At 42.6% G+C, this 15,338-nt stretch overlaps 1 pseudogene; it reads right to left on the bottom strand.

Moving 5' to 3' along the window:
- Positions 1 to 1,517: 1,517 nt before the first annotated feature.
- LOC128735947 (protein yellow-like) lies at positions 1,518 to 2,714 on the bottom strand (annotated as a pseudogene).
- Positions 2,715 to 15,338: the final 12,624 nt, after the last annotated feature.

Here is a 15,338-nt window from a genome sequence, read left to right as displayed (position 1 = left end):
GTCTCCGTTAAAGTCAGAATGGCACTCTTTCTAACTAAATGGAAATGGCACAAGGTGCTGCTTCTAACTACGTTCACTTTTGTCAAGGCTATGATATTTTCATTGCTACTCTCAATCGACAATACGTTCACTTTTGCCATGGCTATAATATTTTCATTGCTACTCTCAATAGACTGATGTGCTTATTTCGACACTAGCTAAGAATTTCAAAGTATTTTGTTGACGAAATTGAGCATTACCGAGTATAAAACATAGTTATTGCGTACTTTCGACAGATATTTTCAAAAATTTCCGGAGTTGTTTACGTATGGATGTAAACAAAACCACATTTCAAACTCACACTGACGTCAGTTTGACTGTCGGATTATCGAGTCAAAATTCGCTAATCCGGCTATAAATTTGTCGGATTAGCGGGGCGGTACTGTATGCGCATACAGTGTAAATACGTAATTTTCAAATGTGTGATGTTTACCACGAGCACTGCAGCGACACTGGCATTCTATATATATTGATTCAACTAACTAAATTGACTGTCAATCACCGTCAAGAATTTCCGTCAATTAACGATGAGAGATAACACTTGAAATAACTATCGATATTATGGGCTATTTATCGATGATTTGACGGATACTATTTCGAACAAAACTAGTCAACCATCAACAGTAATAATAATGATAATTAGCATAACAACACGATAACATCAAAAGAAGACCGAATTTTGCCACGTGTGTGTCACAAATCGCAAATCATTTCTAACAATGAAGTTTGACGATACTATCGATACCACACTAGTTTCGATAGTATCAACAAACCTTTGTACCATTCCCTTCGTTCGGTTTGTGTACTGATGAGCTTTTGATGTTTTTTTTTGGTTTTGGCATACACGGAGAAAAATGTATGGCAAAAACAACCATATTTTAGGTTGCTCCAACCAGCTTTTCACAATGAAATTTGCGTAAATATATACTTGATTACTTTGACAAACCGCGATGCTTGAAATTAACTAAAATATTAGGTTGTTTTTGCTTTAGGAATTAACTTAAATTCAACAAATATTTGCTTGAAATAACCAGAATCTTGGTTGTTTGGTTTTGACAGTTGATATCTTTTAGGTAATATCAACCAAACTTTATAGTTTGATCTAAACAGATTTTAGTTTAAAACAAACTGATTAAATCTGTCAAGTCAAACATTGAAACGTTTGAAACAAACTAATATTATTTTTTGAAATAAACCTGAAATGAACGTTCAATGTAACCAAAAATGTTGTTTGCAACAACCAAGAAATTTATTGAAACAATTTTTGCGGTTTTAAACATACATACGCATTGCCGTTGCAGTTCAAAACCGACAGTCTACCATTCGGTTTTATTGTTGTTCTGTACGTCGCAAGTTGTGTGCTATATCACTGTGCGATTACAGCTCACCGCTTTCGACTTAATTGCGACACACAGAACAAGAATTAAATCGATTATCGTAGGTCGATTACTACGGTGTTCAACTGCATCAGCAATATCTTATAACGGTATTTTCGGAAGACGAGACAATTTCATGAAAATAAAAAGTTATAAATTATCACTAGTTTTAACGACCCAAATCGACTGCTTCGGCTTTCGGTCCACCTTGAAATCATTCGGGTACGCCAGCTTGTACGAGTTCTTCTCACCAGCCAGATTGTTACGATTTCGCCAGATCCCATCAATTAACGCCGCTCTGCTGGACCAAAGAGATAAACTGAAACTGAATTGTTGTTTTTGCCACCTCGAAAGTAGACGAATGACCACCCTTGTCTCGGCTTCCGATCAGTTTAAATGTTTTACCAGGCCAAAATCTCGCAAGATTCTTTTTCTAGTACCAGCACTGGGACTTCGAACGCCGTAAAACTAGACATTGGATGATAAAAAAAACATACGATAACCATCAGAATGAACTGGCGAAAGGGAAATCCGAAATATTCCATCCGATCAATGGAAATTCAAGTCCAAATAGTTCAATTGCTGACGAAAGGATTTTGAATTTGTATGAATAGTTGCTAATATTCTGGCTTTTGAACTCACACAAACTAAAAACGATGATGCAGAAACGCGACACGTCGGCCGCGTAGGCAAAAGCATCGTTACACTGACCATCCTGGATGTCCACCACCAGATTCATATCCAACGAGTCCTGCCTGACTTGATCCGGTAGCAGAACGTACGTCAACAGCGCCTTGTCGGTGTTGAGGTCGAAGGTCAAGCACTTTGAGAGTACAAATTTGCTGCAGAATTGTTAGTGGGTCGATAACTCCGGCGTCCAGAACCCACAGTCGATCGCATTTATCGTCGTCAATTCGGTACAATGAAACCAACTTGCTACAGTCGGGATTCCCAGAATCCGATTGTGGGGTGGTGTAGCTCCAGTCCGGATGCGGACTACAGGGAGCGCTGGGGTTTTTTATCGGTGACGGCATATACACACTTAAACGATTCGGTAAAATTTACCGAAATCTAAACAGCTGAACGTTCGGTAAAATTTTTTATTGCACCAAACATTACTAATGATCTGTAAACGTCGATTGGCACCATCGAAATTTTTACCGAACGTTCAGCTGTTTAGATTTCGGTAAAATTTTACCGAATTCGGTGCTTTTTGTTAAGTGTGTAGGATAAAGTCGCAGGAACACCAGGATTCCAGCGGGGAGTAATGATGAAGACGTGATTGATATATCGTTCCATGACGGAATATACATCCATCTGCATAACACCGAAAAATCCTATGGCAAATCATGTAAGAAAACGTGAGAAAATTGAATGAATAATCTTTAATGAATGCTACTCATTTCGGAACCTACCTCCGCGTATTCATACACGACCCAGGACAAACCATATTTCCCACAAGAGGTTTATTGTTTCAAATTTCAGTTTTCCTCTTGTGATGTGACGACGAACAGACCGCGAAAACGCGAGCGACGCGACGACCTACACGGCAAAAAATAATGACATCATCGCAACTTAAATTTTGGTTGGAATAAACATGCTTATGGTTGAAAATAAATAAACTTTTAGTTTGGATCAACTGATATTTAATTTGTAACAATGCGAGTTAATCAAGTTGAAATAATGTGTAAAAGTCGTTACTTTCAACTAGATTTGTGGATTTAATGCAAACAAATTTCGATGTTAACGTAATCAAAACTTTAGTTTGGCTCCAACCAAATTTATGGTTGTTTTAAACTAGCCACATTTCCGGAGTGATTCGCGATAAGGGCGCAACTAACAAAGTGTGAACAATGAGAAATATCACTGTGATAATTTGCCAGTACATTTTATAGTCATAATTTAAATAAAAGTTACAAAAATCAAGTTTAAAGACATAAATTGGTGTAGAATAAATCAATCTTATAATTTCACAACAATACTGCATAAAATTTGTGCATTCAAGCTCTAAATCTAAGTTTTATAGTTGAACCCCTTGGAATGAGCCTCAAAGCATTTTGACAATGAGATTCGCCCAGCCCTGTTTCGCCTTGTTTTGATTTTTTTATTTAGTTTCGCCTGTTTACAATGCGCCTGTGTTTTGAAAACAACGCAGTTTCGCTCTTTACTATCGCCTGTTTACAAAAAGATTTGCAAATAAGCCTGTCACTTCATAACAATGCGAGGGGCTAAACTGCAAATTGTCCTTTGTTTTGATTAAACACTTCTATCGCCCATCACTAAAAACTTGTTTAAATAATTCTAACGATTAAAACAGAAGAAAGGATTCTTGCCAAGAATATCATCAGTCTTTTTAAGGCTGATGGTGTAATAAAACGATTTGTTTACAATTTGCCAGTTGAGCCCCTATTTCGAATCACTCCGGATTTGTAAACGCAAACTAAGAACACGTTTGTTTTGAACTATTTTTAAGGTTGGTATTTACGTAACCATAAATTTAGTTTATGTGTACACTCAACCCCCGCTAATATGAAAAACAGCTCGTTCAGATTGGGCGAGTTCATTTTTAATCTGAATATTTGGTAACTCTATTCATTTTCACACACACGCAAGACGCGCACCCTATTGGCCTTGCCAGCGTTGAAAAAGATTTCGTAGGCTGCTCGCACTTACAGGAAATCTCGTGCTGAACTGTCAACGCGTGAGTGTTGACAAAAGCAAAAATACTTCCCTTTTTTTTTTTCTCACGCAAAACCCTGAACAATATCAGCAACGCTGGCAAGGCCAATGAACTTGTTGTTTTGATTTGACGAAAACAAACGTTTTGAAAACATCTCAAACATGCGCGAATTCTAAAGGTTCGGTTTGTATAATACGAAATTGGCTCGGCAGTTTAGACTAAAATGTGCTATTTTGAGTGCTGGAGAGAGATAAATTGCATATGAGCTATATTGCCAAAGTTCCTGAGCAAGAGGAAACGCATTAAGATTTTTTGCTTTTTTTTAATTTACCGGTCCACTTTAACGTTAATTGTGTGTGACGCTTGATCGGTTTTTAATGGGAACGCATTCATACCACCGGGGTACAGATTAAAAATGTTCAGATTAAAGAAGGTCATACCAACGGGGGTACACGGTACCAACGGTTTAGGTTAATTTAAACTAACACCTCAATTTGAATTCAGGTAAAATAACTGCATTTTGCAACCTAAATTTTGGTTGAAATAAACAAGATTATGGTGGAAAAAAGCAAACTTTTAGTTTGGATCAGCTGATACTTAATTTGAAACAATGCGAATTAATAAAGTTGAAATAATGTGGAAAAGTCATTTCTTTCAACTAGATTAGTGAATTTAATTTAAACAAATTCCGATATTAACGATATCAAAAATTTAGTTTGGGCTTCAACCAAATTTATGGTTGTTTTAAACTAGCCACATTTTTCTCCGTGTAAGTAAAAAAGGGAAAGAAATATATTGGATTTCAGTTTTGACAGATGCTTGCGGGTGGCGCCGCCATCAAACGAATCGCCAAACTGTTAGGGTAGACAAGCCCTCGCTACTTGATGTTCCAGCATTTGCGAATGCTACCTATATACGTAGTTACGATCTCATATACCTTTGCATACATTACATTGTATCACTTTGTTTATTCTGAAAGTTATTCTCGTACAATAAACTACGTTTCTTAAATTCGCTGTTTATTTTCCGTACGAGTGCATTTCACGATCCTAGATCCGTTTTAGGTTATGTGCTCAGTCGCGTTTTCATTCGGTTTGTCGAGTTAAGTTTCGTTTCGCAGTTTGTTTCGCACGATGGAAGACGAAAAATTCGACCGGCATTTTCTTCCGCTGTTCGACGGCTCAAACTACGCCGCTTGGAAGTATCGGATGATGGTTCTCCTGGAGGAGCACGAACTCCTGGAGTGCATCCGGTCAGATGCGGACCAGTTGGAGGAGCTGAAGGACGAGGATGGTGATAATGCTGAAGTGAAAACACAAAAGGCGAAAAATCGGCAAAAACGTGCAAAACAGGATCGAAAATGCAAGTCATTGCTAGTGGCGAGAATTCACGATTCTCAGCTCGAGTATATCCACGATCAGATTTCACCGAAAAATGTGTGGGATACTCTACAGCGGGTCTTTGAGAGACGCAGCCTGGCAAGCAGGATGCATTTCAAAAAGCAAATGCTTGCGCATCGTTTTACCAGTGGCACTTTGCAGGAACATTTTCTGAAATTTGACAGACTCGTTCGCGAATATCGAGCTACCGGTGCCGTTTTCGAGGAGCTTGATGTAATTTGTCACTTGTTGCTAACGGTTGAATCGACATATTCGACCACAGATAACAGACATCCAAGCTAGAACAAAAAGCTTCGTAAACCGTGTGTAAAATGACTCTAGCGACATCTAACTGCTTATTGCCACTTGCATTCTCTTAAGTGATTGAAGCGCCCGCTTGCGATACCTGCAGCTGGTGTTGGGCAGAGCTGCCAGATATCCCGCTTTTTTCAGCTTACCACATATTGTACACATATATTATAAATACGGCATGGTTAAAAGATATGTTTATATTAGAAATCAATATAAATCCAAATAGATGAAACAGAATGCACAAAATCATTGTTTCCGTGATTCGGCGTTAAAATTCGATAAAGAATAATTCTTTTAAAAAATATCTGGCAGCTCTGCAAAGTGTTGCTGATATTTTGAGGTTTGTTCATGACAAAAAAGGAAGGAAATATTTTTTCCTTTTGTTTATCTTCCCGTTTAAGATTTCGTGCAAGTGCGAGCAGGCTCTTCCGCGAAACTAAAAAAGGATGTTCAATTCTTTTCGCTCTCACACGAAATCTCATTGTGGATTGGCAATGCGTGCGTGATGTCAAAAGTAAAATATTTTCTTCTGTTTTTTTTCTCGCTAAAAAGCTAAACATCGATGATTCGCGGTTTTGCTGATATTGTTCAGGCGTGAGAAAAAAAGAGGGAAGTATATTTTTGATTTTTTCGTTACTCACACGTTGACAGTTCGTTACGAGGTTTCCTGTAAGTGCGAGCAGCCACGAAATCTCTTTTACTGCTTTCAACGCGAATTCGTGACTACAAAAGTGAATGAAATTTTCAAGCCTGTTCGCACTTACACGAAAACCCATGCCGAATTGTCAAAACTTGTGGGAAAACAATAGCAAAAATACTTCCTTCTCTTTTTTTCTTACAAAAACCAAACAAATATCAGCAACTTCGTAGTCTCGAATATGTATACAAGAGATCGTGTAGGGTGTAGCATCGTAGTCGCGAATGTGTACCTTATGGGGTTTCCTGTATGAGCGAGCGGGTGTCGATTTCTTTTAATATACACTAGGGCCCCCAGCTATATAGGATTTTGTGTTAGTGTGAGCAGGCTTCAAATTGCGTTTGCGCTCATGTCTTCGAATGAACATTTTAGGTGATCGCAGTGCCACCATACTGCTTATTGCCACTTGCGAAAAACCGTTGCAAGTTTTTACACACGGTCCAAGCCTAGCTTGGATGTCTGTTATCTGTGTATTCGACTGTTGTTACGACAATAGAGACGCTGCCTGAAGAGAAGCTGTCTATTGAATTTGTGAAATGCAGGCTGCTGGACGAAGAAACAAAAAGGAAAGGTACAACGTCGTGTACGCCAAAAAGTGAGGCCGCGTTTTCTGGTTCGAAGCAAATGCAGAAGAAAAAGAAGAAGATTAAATGTTTCAAGTGTAAACAAAACGGTCATAAATTTGCTGATTGTCCGGTGAAAGCAAACGGTTTTGAGAAGCGGAGTGATAATAATTCGAAAGCGCACATTGCCGAACCGAATAGTGTTAGTTTTGTGTGTCGGAGTGAGCAAAACTGCGTCACGCAGACGGTCGCAAGAACTTCGTTGGTACATTGATTCCGGTTGCTCTGACCATTTAGTGAATGATAAGGCATTATTCGAAGAACTGACCCCACTGAAGAATCCCGTAGAAATTGCCATTGCGAAGGATAATGTGACGATTCGGGCGGAGTATTCTGGTACCGTCAAAGCGATTAGTGTTGTTAACGGCAGACAAATCGAGTGCACGATAAACGAAGTACTATACGTACCAGATTTGCGGTGCAATCTTTTCTCGGTTATGCGTGTTGATGATGCTGGGACGACGGTAGTGTACGAAAACGGACATGTCGAAATTCGTCGCGGGACAGAGGTCGTCGCGTGTGGTTCGCGTGTCGGGAAGCTATATCAGCTAGATTTGTACTCCCAGAAAAATGCTGTGAAATCGATGTTGACAAGTGGCCGTGTGTCAAAAGATTTGGAATTGTGGCATAGACGTTTTGGTCATTTAAATGTGCGCAGTATTGACAAGTTGATTCGGAACGAGATGGTGACAGGTCTGAAACTGTCATGTACCGATGAAGGCAGTATCGTATGCGAGCCTTGCTTACGTGGAAAACAAACGCGTAACCCGTTTCCGATTCGTACACAAAAGCGGTCGTCGCGAGTGCTAGAACTGATTCATACAGACGTATGCGGTCCAGTTTCGCCCATTGGTGTTGGCGGTGCGAAATATTTCGTTACTTTCGTGGATGATTGGAGCCACTTTGTGATGGTGTTCTTAATAAATACGAAAGATGAAGTGTTTGACTGTTTTCGAAATTACGAAGCGGTTGTTTCGGCAAAGTTCGGTCAGCGTATCAGTCGTTTACGGTGTGACAACGGTGGCGAATATCGAAGCGGGCAATTTCAGCAGTTCTTGAAGAAGAAAGGAATTGTGGTGGAGTAAACGGTTCCGTATACGCCCGAGCAGAACGGGGTGAGCGAGCGGATGAACCGCACTCTCGTCGATAAAGCCAGAGCGATGCTGGAGGATTCCGGAATAAAGAAGTGTTTCTGGGGTTATGCTATTCAGACCGCTGCATTCTTAGTAAACCGTAGTCCAACGAGTGCTGTCGACAATTGTGAAACGCCGTATGAGAGATGGGAAGGGCACAAGCCTGACTTGACTAAACTTCGAGTTTTTGGCTGCAACGTGTACGTTCACATTCCTAAGGAAAAACGAGGTAAGCTTAATTCTAAATCATGGAAAGGAATTTTTGTTGGATACGCCATCAATGGCTATCGGGTATGGAGCCCTAGCAAACAAAGAGAATTTCATGTTCGTGATGTCGTTTTTATGGAAACCTCGTCTTCCGTCGATCAACAAGAGCATTTATCAACCGATGATTTTATCTCAATAGATGCTGTTGATAATGGCGGTGCTGAAGTTGAGCAGGAGCATGAAGAGATGCACCATGAGCTGGTGACATCAGAGGATGAAGATTTCTCCAGTGTCTGTGGCAGTGACAAATCTCTCGAGGATGCTGGTACTGAGGCGAACGATGGCTCGGGGAATGTAAGAAGAGAACGCAGGGCACCTGCCTGGCATGGAGACTACGTGATGGACTATGCGGCTTACGCGTTAAATGTCACAAGCTTTGTGGAGAATCTTCCCAAAACACTAGCTGAAGCTCGGAAGCGTCCGGACTGGGATAAATGGCAAATAGCGGTGGATGAAGAGATGCAGTCGCTGATGAAAAATTAAACATGGGAGCTGACAAAGTTACCACAAGGGCGGTCACCTGTTACGTGCAAGTGGGTGTTTAAGGTAAAGAGGGGAATGGACGGACAACCTGATCGTTATAAAGCTCGATTGGTGGCCAGAGGCTTCAGCCAACGTTTCGGATTTGAATACGATGAAACTTATTCCCCGGTTGCCAGATTGGACACTTTGCGTACAGTTTTAGCTTTGGCGAATGAAAAGAAGATGATTGTCCATCAGATGGACGTTCGAACAGCCTTCTTGAACGGTTCACTCACTGAAGAGATTTTCATGACGCAACCTGAAGGATTCGAAAGCGGTAATAATCTTGTGTGTCATTTAAAGAAATCCATATACGGATTGAAGCAGGCATCCAAGGCCTGGAACGACCGGTTTGACCACTTTGTTCAGAAGCGTTTGCACTTTCGACGAAGTTTGAACGATCAATGTCTTTATACACAGAGGAAGAACGATGAAATTATTTTAATCGTTTTATTCGTAGACGACATTATGATTGCGGGTTCAACATTGAAGATCGTTGAACGCTTGAAGAGTTTACTTTCACGTGAATTCGAGATGACGGATATCGGGGAAATTAAGTGCTTTCTCGGGATATCGATCGATTACGAAAGTGAGAAAGGAGTCCTGCGAATGGATCAGCGTAATTATCTTCAAGATGTTTTGAGACGGTTTAATATGCAAGATTGCAAACCCTGTTTGACGCCAATGGAGAACAGGTTGAAGCTCATGAAGGGCGAAGAAGAGAAGCGCACTAAACAACCCTATCGCGAATTGATAGGTTGTCTGATGTACGCGTCCTTGACAACACGGCCAGATCTGGCGGCCAGTGTGAACTTCTTCAGTCAGTATCAAAGTTGTCCGACAGACGATCACTGGACACACTTGAAACGAATTCTGCGTTACATAAAAGGTTCTTTAGATCTGTGTCTTGTATACCAACGAAATGCAGGGAAAGTTTTAAAGGTGTACACGGATGCCGACTGGGCCAACAATGCTGTCGATAGGCGATCGGTTAGTGGCAGCGTGTTTAAAGTGTGCGGATCAACGGTGTCGTGGATTACACGAAAACAACAAACTGTGGCACTTTCTTCAACGGAGGCAGAATTGACAGCGTTATGTGTAGCGGTTTGTCATGGCCTGTGGATGCAGCGTTTATTGCAGGATCTAGGATGTAAAGTGGAAAGTCCAGTACCGTATTTCGAAGATAATCAATCGACGATTCGTATAACCGAGGATGACAAAGGCTTCGGGAGATTAAAACACATCGATGTTAAGTTTTTCTTCGTAAAAGATTTGGTGAAGGAGAACAAGATTGTTATTGAATACGTCCCTACCAGTGATCAACAAGCTGACATGATGACTAAGAGTCTGCCGGTTGCAGTATTTCGCCGAAATTGTTCTGCCATCGGATTAATAAGTTGCAGCGGTTGAGTGGGGGTGTTAGGGTAGACAACCCCTCGCTACTTGATGTTCCAGCATTTGCGAATGCTACCTATATACGTAGTTACGATCTCATATACCTTTGCATACATTACATTGTATCACTTTGTTTATTCTGAAAGTTATTCTCGTACAATAAACCACGTTTCTTAAATTCGCTGTTTATTTTCCGTACGAGTGCATTTCACGATCCTAGACCCGTTTTACAAACTAACAAAAACGAGGGGTAACTTTGGGTAACTTTAACGTGAACGAGGGGTTATTTCAAAATGGCCGTTACAAAAATTTACACAGGTTGGGTATGCCAGCCTGGATGTCTGACCTCATCGACATCTATATATTGTCCGTTCAGAGAAAAATTAGCGTTTTGCGCTCATTCTGACAACCGCAACTGACAACCGAAACTGACAGTTCCGATAAAACACTGATACAAACTCATCTAAAGAAACACGTAAACATTATGCGTACACGCTGAATTATTTTTAGTCATAACCTGCAAAAATATACATTTAATCGCACAAAAATTTAAAAAGCACATTTAAAATATACATTTCAACGACGCAGAAACATATTTTTTTAGAGTTAGCAATGTAAATACGAATTATTGACATGGAAAAGGTTATAAAAAGCATCCCATTAGAATCAAACATAGAGCTGCTGTGAGCTAGACAGAGTATCTAACTAAATCGTGCAGTAGTTTAAAAACCTACTCAACTCGTAGTGAACTACATGTACTTGCTACCCCTATCGGGGCTGGTGACGGTCAGTTTCATCACTGATACTAAATGTCATCTTGCAAAATAGTCTCATGCGTTCTTTGTAAGTCTCGTCATTTTGAAATCCCAGTTGACGGACTATTGTTTAGCATTTTAGATGGAAAATTGGAAACCCTTGCAATTAGACTTTTTTAGAACGGGTCTAACTGCCAGTAGTCGAAAATAGATGTTTGACATTATTTTGAAATCCAAGATGGCGGACTATTATTTAGCATTTTTCATGAAAAACCTTGCAATACAGACTTTTTTAGATCGGAGCTAACTGCCAGTAGTCGAAAATAGATTTGAACCATTTTGAAATCCAAGATGGCAGACTATTATTTAGTAAGCGTTTTATACATTGAATACGGTTTTCTGGATTAACTGACGCGGCTGATCAACGCTACTCTGGAGTAAGTGATGTGCTATGTGCGCGTTTCGGGGACACCCTCGTGTCCTTTTGAATCACGCAGATGGTTGCGGCAAGCGGATGGACTGTCCTGTATGTTTTTCAATATCGTTCCACAAAGAAGTAACCTCATACCGCTATTGTTTTCCTTATTCTTTAACGACGTTTGTGCTGTACTTCCACGAGGATCCAGATTGCTGTACGCTGATGATCTTAAAATGTTTGTGCCGGTCAAATCAATTGAAGACTGCTGCGAACTACAACAACTAATCGACATTTTTGCATTTTTGGTATCAAAAGAATGAGCTTTCCACTAGCGTGCGCAAGTGTTCGATCATCTCTTTTAGTCGCATGAAAGAACCTATTATATGAAACTACCGCATCAGCAACGAAATACTGGAAAGGGTAAATGCAATCAAAGAACTCCCAAGTCTTCTTGATACGAGCCTCTGTTTTCGGAAACACTTCTTCTTCTTCTTCTTCTTCTTAATTGGCCTAACGTCTTATGACAAGGCCTGCGCAGTATAATTTCTCCATCTGTTTCGGTCCATGGCAACTGATCTCCAGTTCCGCGGGCACCCAGTGCTCGCCAGATCTCGCTCCACCTGGTCTTGCCACCTCGCTCGCTGTGCCCCTCTTCGTCTTGTTCCTACCGGATTTGATGCGAAAACCATTTTTGCAGGATAGTTGTCCGGCATTCTAGCAACATGTCCTGCCCAACGTATCCGTCCAGCTTTAACCACTTTCTGAATACTTGGTTCGCCGTAGAGACGCGCGAGCTCGTGGTTCATTCTTCGCCTCCATACACCGTTCTCTTGCACTCCGCCAAAGATGGTTCTTAGCACCCGCCGTTCGAAAACTCCGAGTGCTCGTAGGTCCTCTTCTAGCAATGTCCACGTTTCGTGCCCGTAGAGGACAACCGGTCTAATTAGCGTTTTGTACAGTGTGCACTTTGTACGGGGGCTCAGATTGTTCGACCGCAAGTGTTTGTGGAGTCCGTAGTAGGCCCGACTTCCGCTGATAATACGTCTTTTAATCTCACGGCTGGTATTGTTGTCCTCTGTTGCCAGCGAGCCAAGGTATACGAACTCGTCGACTACCTCGAACTCATCCCCGTCGATTACCACGGTGCTGCCCAAGCGAGCCCTGTCGCGCTCGGTCCCGCCCGCCAGCATATACTTCGTTTTAGACGTATTTATCTGCAATCCAATCTTCTCTGCTTCGCGTTTCAGTCTGGTGTACTGATCTTCCACCGCCCCAAATGTTCTGCCGACAGCATCCACGTCGTCAGCAAAGCAGATAAATTGACTGGATTTGTTGAAAATCGTGCCCCGCATTTCGATCGCCGCTCGCCTTATAACACCTTCAAGCGCAATGTTGAATAGCAGGCAGGAAAGACCATCTCCTTGTCGAAGTCCCCTGCGAGATTCGAATGGGTCCGACAATCCACCCGAGATTCTCACACAGCACTGGATCCCATCCATCGTAGCCATGATAAGTCTAGTAAGCTTACCCGGAAAGCCGTTTTCGTCCAAAATTTTCCATAGCTCTTGTCGGTTTACGCTATCATATGCGGCTTTGAAATCGATGAACAGGTGGTGCGTGGGGACTCGGAATTCGCGGCACTTCTGGAGGATCTGCCGCAGGGTGAAGATTTGGTCTGTTGTAGACCGACCCTCCATGAAGCCGGCCTGGTAACTTCCCACAAATCTATTGGCTATTGGCGATAGTCGATGAAAGAGGACTTGGGACAGCACTTTGTAGGCGGCATTCAGGATAGTGATGGCTCGGTAGTTCTCACAATCCAGCTTATCACCTTTCTTGTAGATAGGGCAGATAACCCCGTCTTTCCACTCCTCCGGTAGTCGTTCCGTATCCCAAATCTTGACAATCAATTGATGCAGACAGCCGGCCAACTTGTCCGGGCCCATTTTAATAAGTTCCGCTCCAATGCCATCCTTTCCCGCTGCTTTGTTGTTCTTCAGCCGCTGGATGGCTTCTTTAACTTCCCTTATCGATGGGGGTGGCACATCTTCGTCGCTTGCTGCACCAATGTGGTCACTTCCTCCGCTATCATGGTCTTCCGCCTGCACGCCATTCAGGTGTTCATCGTAGTGCTGCTTCCACCTTTCGATCACCGCACGGTCATCAGTCAAGATACCTCCATCTTTATCTCTGCACATTTCGGCCCGCGGCACGAAGCCTTTGCGAGATCCGTTGAGTTTCTGATAGAACTTCCGTGTGTCGTGAAAGCGGTACAGCTGTTCGAGTTCTTCGCACTCCTTCTCCTCTTGGTGGCGCTTCTTTTCCTTGAAGAGTCGGGTTTGCTGCCTCCGCTTCTGTTTGTATCGCTCCACATTCTGACGGGTGGCTCTACGCAGCATTTGTACCCGCGCTGCGTTCTTCTCATCCAATATCTGCTGGCATTCCTCGTCAAACCATTCGTTACGTCGATTCGGTGCCACACTGCCTAGGACGTTCTCCGCTACGCTGTTAATGGCTGTTTTCACGGCATTCCAACAGTCTTCAAGAGGGGCTTCATCCAGCTCTCCCTCTTCCGGCAGCGCGGTTTCGAGAGATAACGCGTAGTTTTCGGCGACCTCTGGTTGCTTCAGTCGCGCTAGATTATACCGTGGCGGGCGGCGGTATCGTATGTTGTTCACAACCGATAGTTTTTGACGTATCCTTACCATCACTAGGTAGTGGTCCGAATCAATGTTAGCGCCCGGATAGGTTCTGACGTCGATAATGTCTGAAAAGTGCCGACCATCTATCAGAACGTGGTCGATTTGTGATTCTGTTTGGTTGGGTGATCTCCAGGTGTACCGATGGTAGAGGTTATGCTGGAAGAAGGTACTACGTATGGCCATGTTCTTGGAGGCGGCGAAGTCGACAAGTCTTAGGCCGTTTTCGTTCGTTTGCGGGTGAGCGCTGAACCGTCCAATCACCGGTTTGAATTCCTCCTCCTGACCAACCTGAGCATTACAGTCCCCGATGATAATTTTGACATCATGTCTTGGGCAGCGGTCGTATTCACGCTCCAACTGCGCGTAGAATTCGTCTTTGTCATCATCGGTACTTCCGAGGTGAGGGCTGTGCACGTTAATTATGCTTATATTGAAGAATCGGCCCTTGATTCTTAATCTGCACATTCGGGGGTTGATCGGCCACCACCCGATCACCCGCTTCTGCATCTCGCCCATCACTATAAAAGCTGTGCCCAGCTCGTGTGTATTGCCGCAGCTCTGGTAGATGGTATGACCATCTCTATACGTACGTACCATCGTTCCTTTCCAGCATACCTCCTGCAGCGCTACGATGTCGAACTTGCGGCTCTTCACTTCTTTAGAAAGCACGTGGGTACTTCCGAGGAAATTTAGAGACCGACAGTTCCATGTTCCTAATTTCCAATCGTTAGTCCGTTTTCGTCGCCTGGGTCTTTGCCGATTGTTCCGATTAGAGTTATTATTATTACTTACGGAGTCCATTGCTTTGGTTTTTTTAGTGGTTCAGGCTTGCAAAGCCCGCAACCAACCCCACAGTATCGCCGGAGGGCCAACGTAGCTCGAAGGAGCCCTCCCCCCCTGTCAGCATACGACCTTGGTTTCCACCGGGGTTGGTTACCCGATCTCCACCCGAGGTTGCTCGTATCCCGGCTGGTACCACGAGGAGGTTGGGGTAGGAGTTGCTAGGTAAGAGGCTATGAACCACTGTGGGGTCTATTTTA

Source organism: Sabethes cyaneus, chromosome 2 (assembly GCF_943734655.1).
Source record: "Sabethes cyaneus chromosome 2, idSabCyanKW18_F2, whole genome shotgun sequence".
Classification (NCBI taxonomy): Eukaryota; Metazoa; Arthropoda; class Insecta; order Diptera; family Culicidae; genus Sabethes; species Sabethes cyaneus.
The sequence above is the reverse complement of the archived record's forward strand: the minus strand, read 5'-3'. Positions and strand labels throughout refer to the sequence as shown.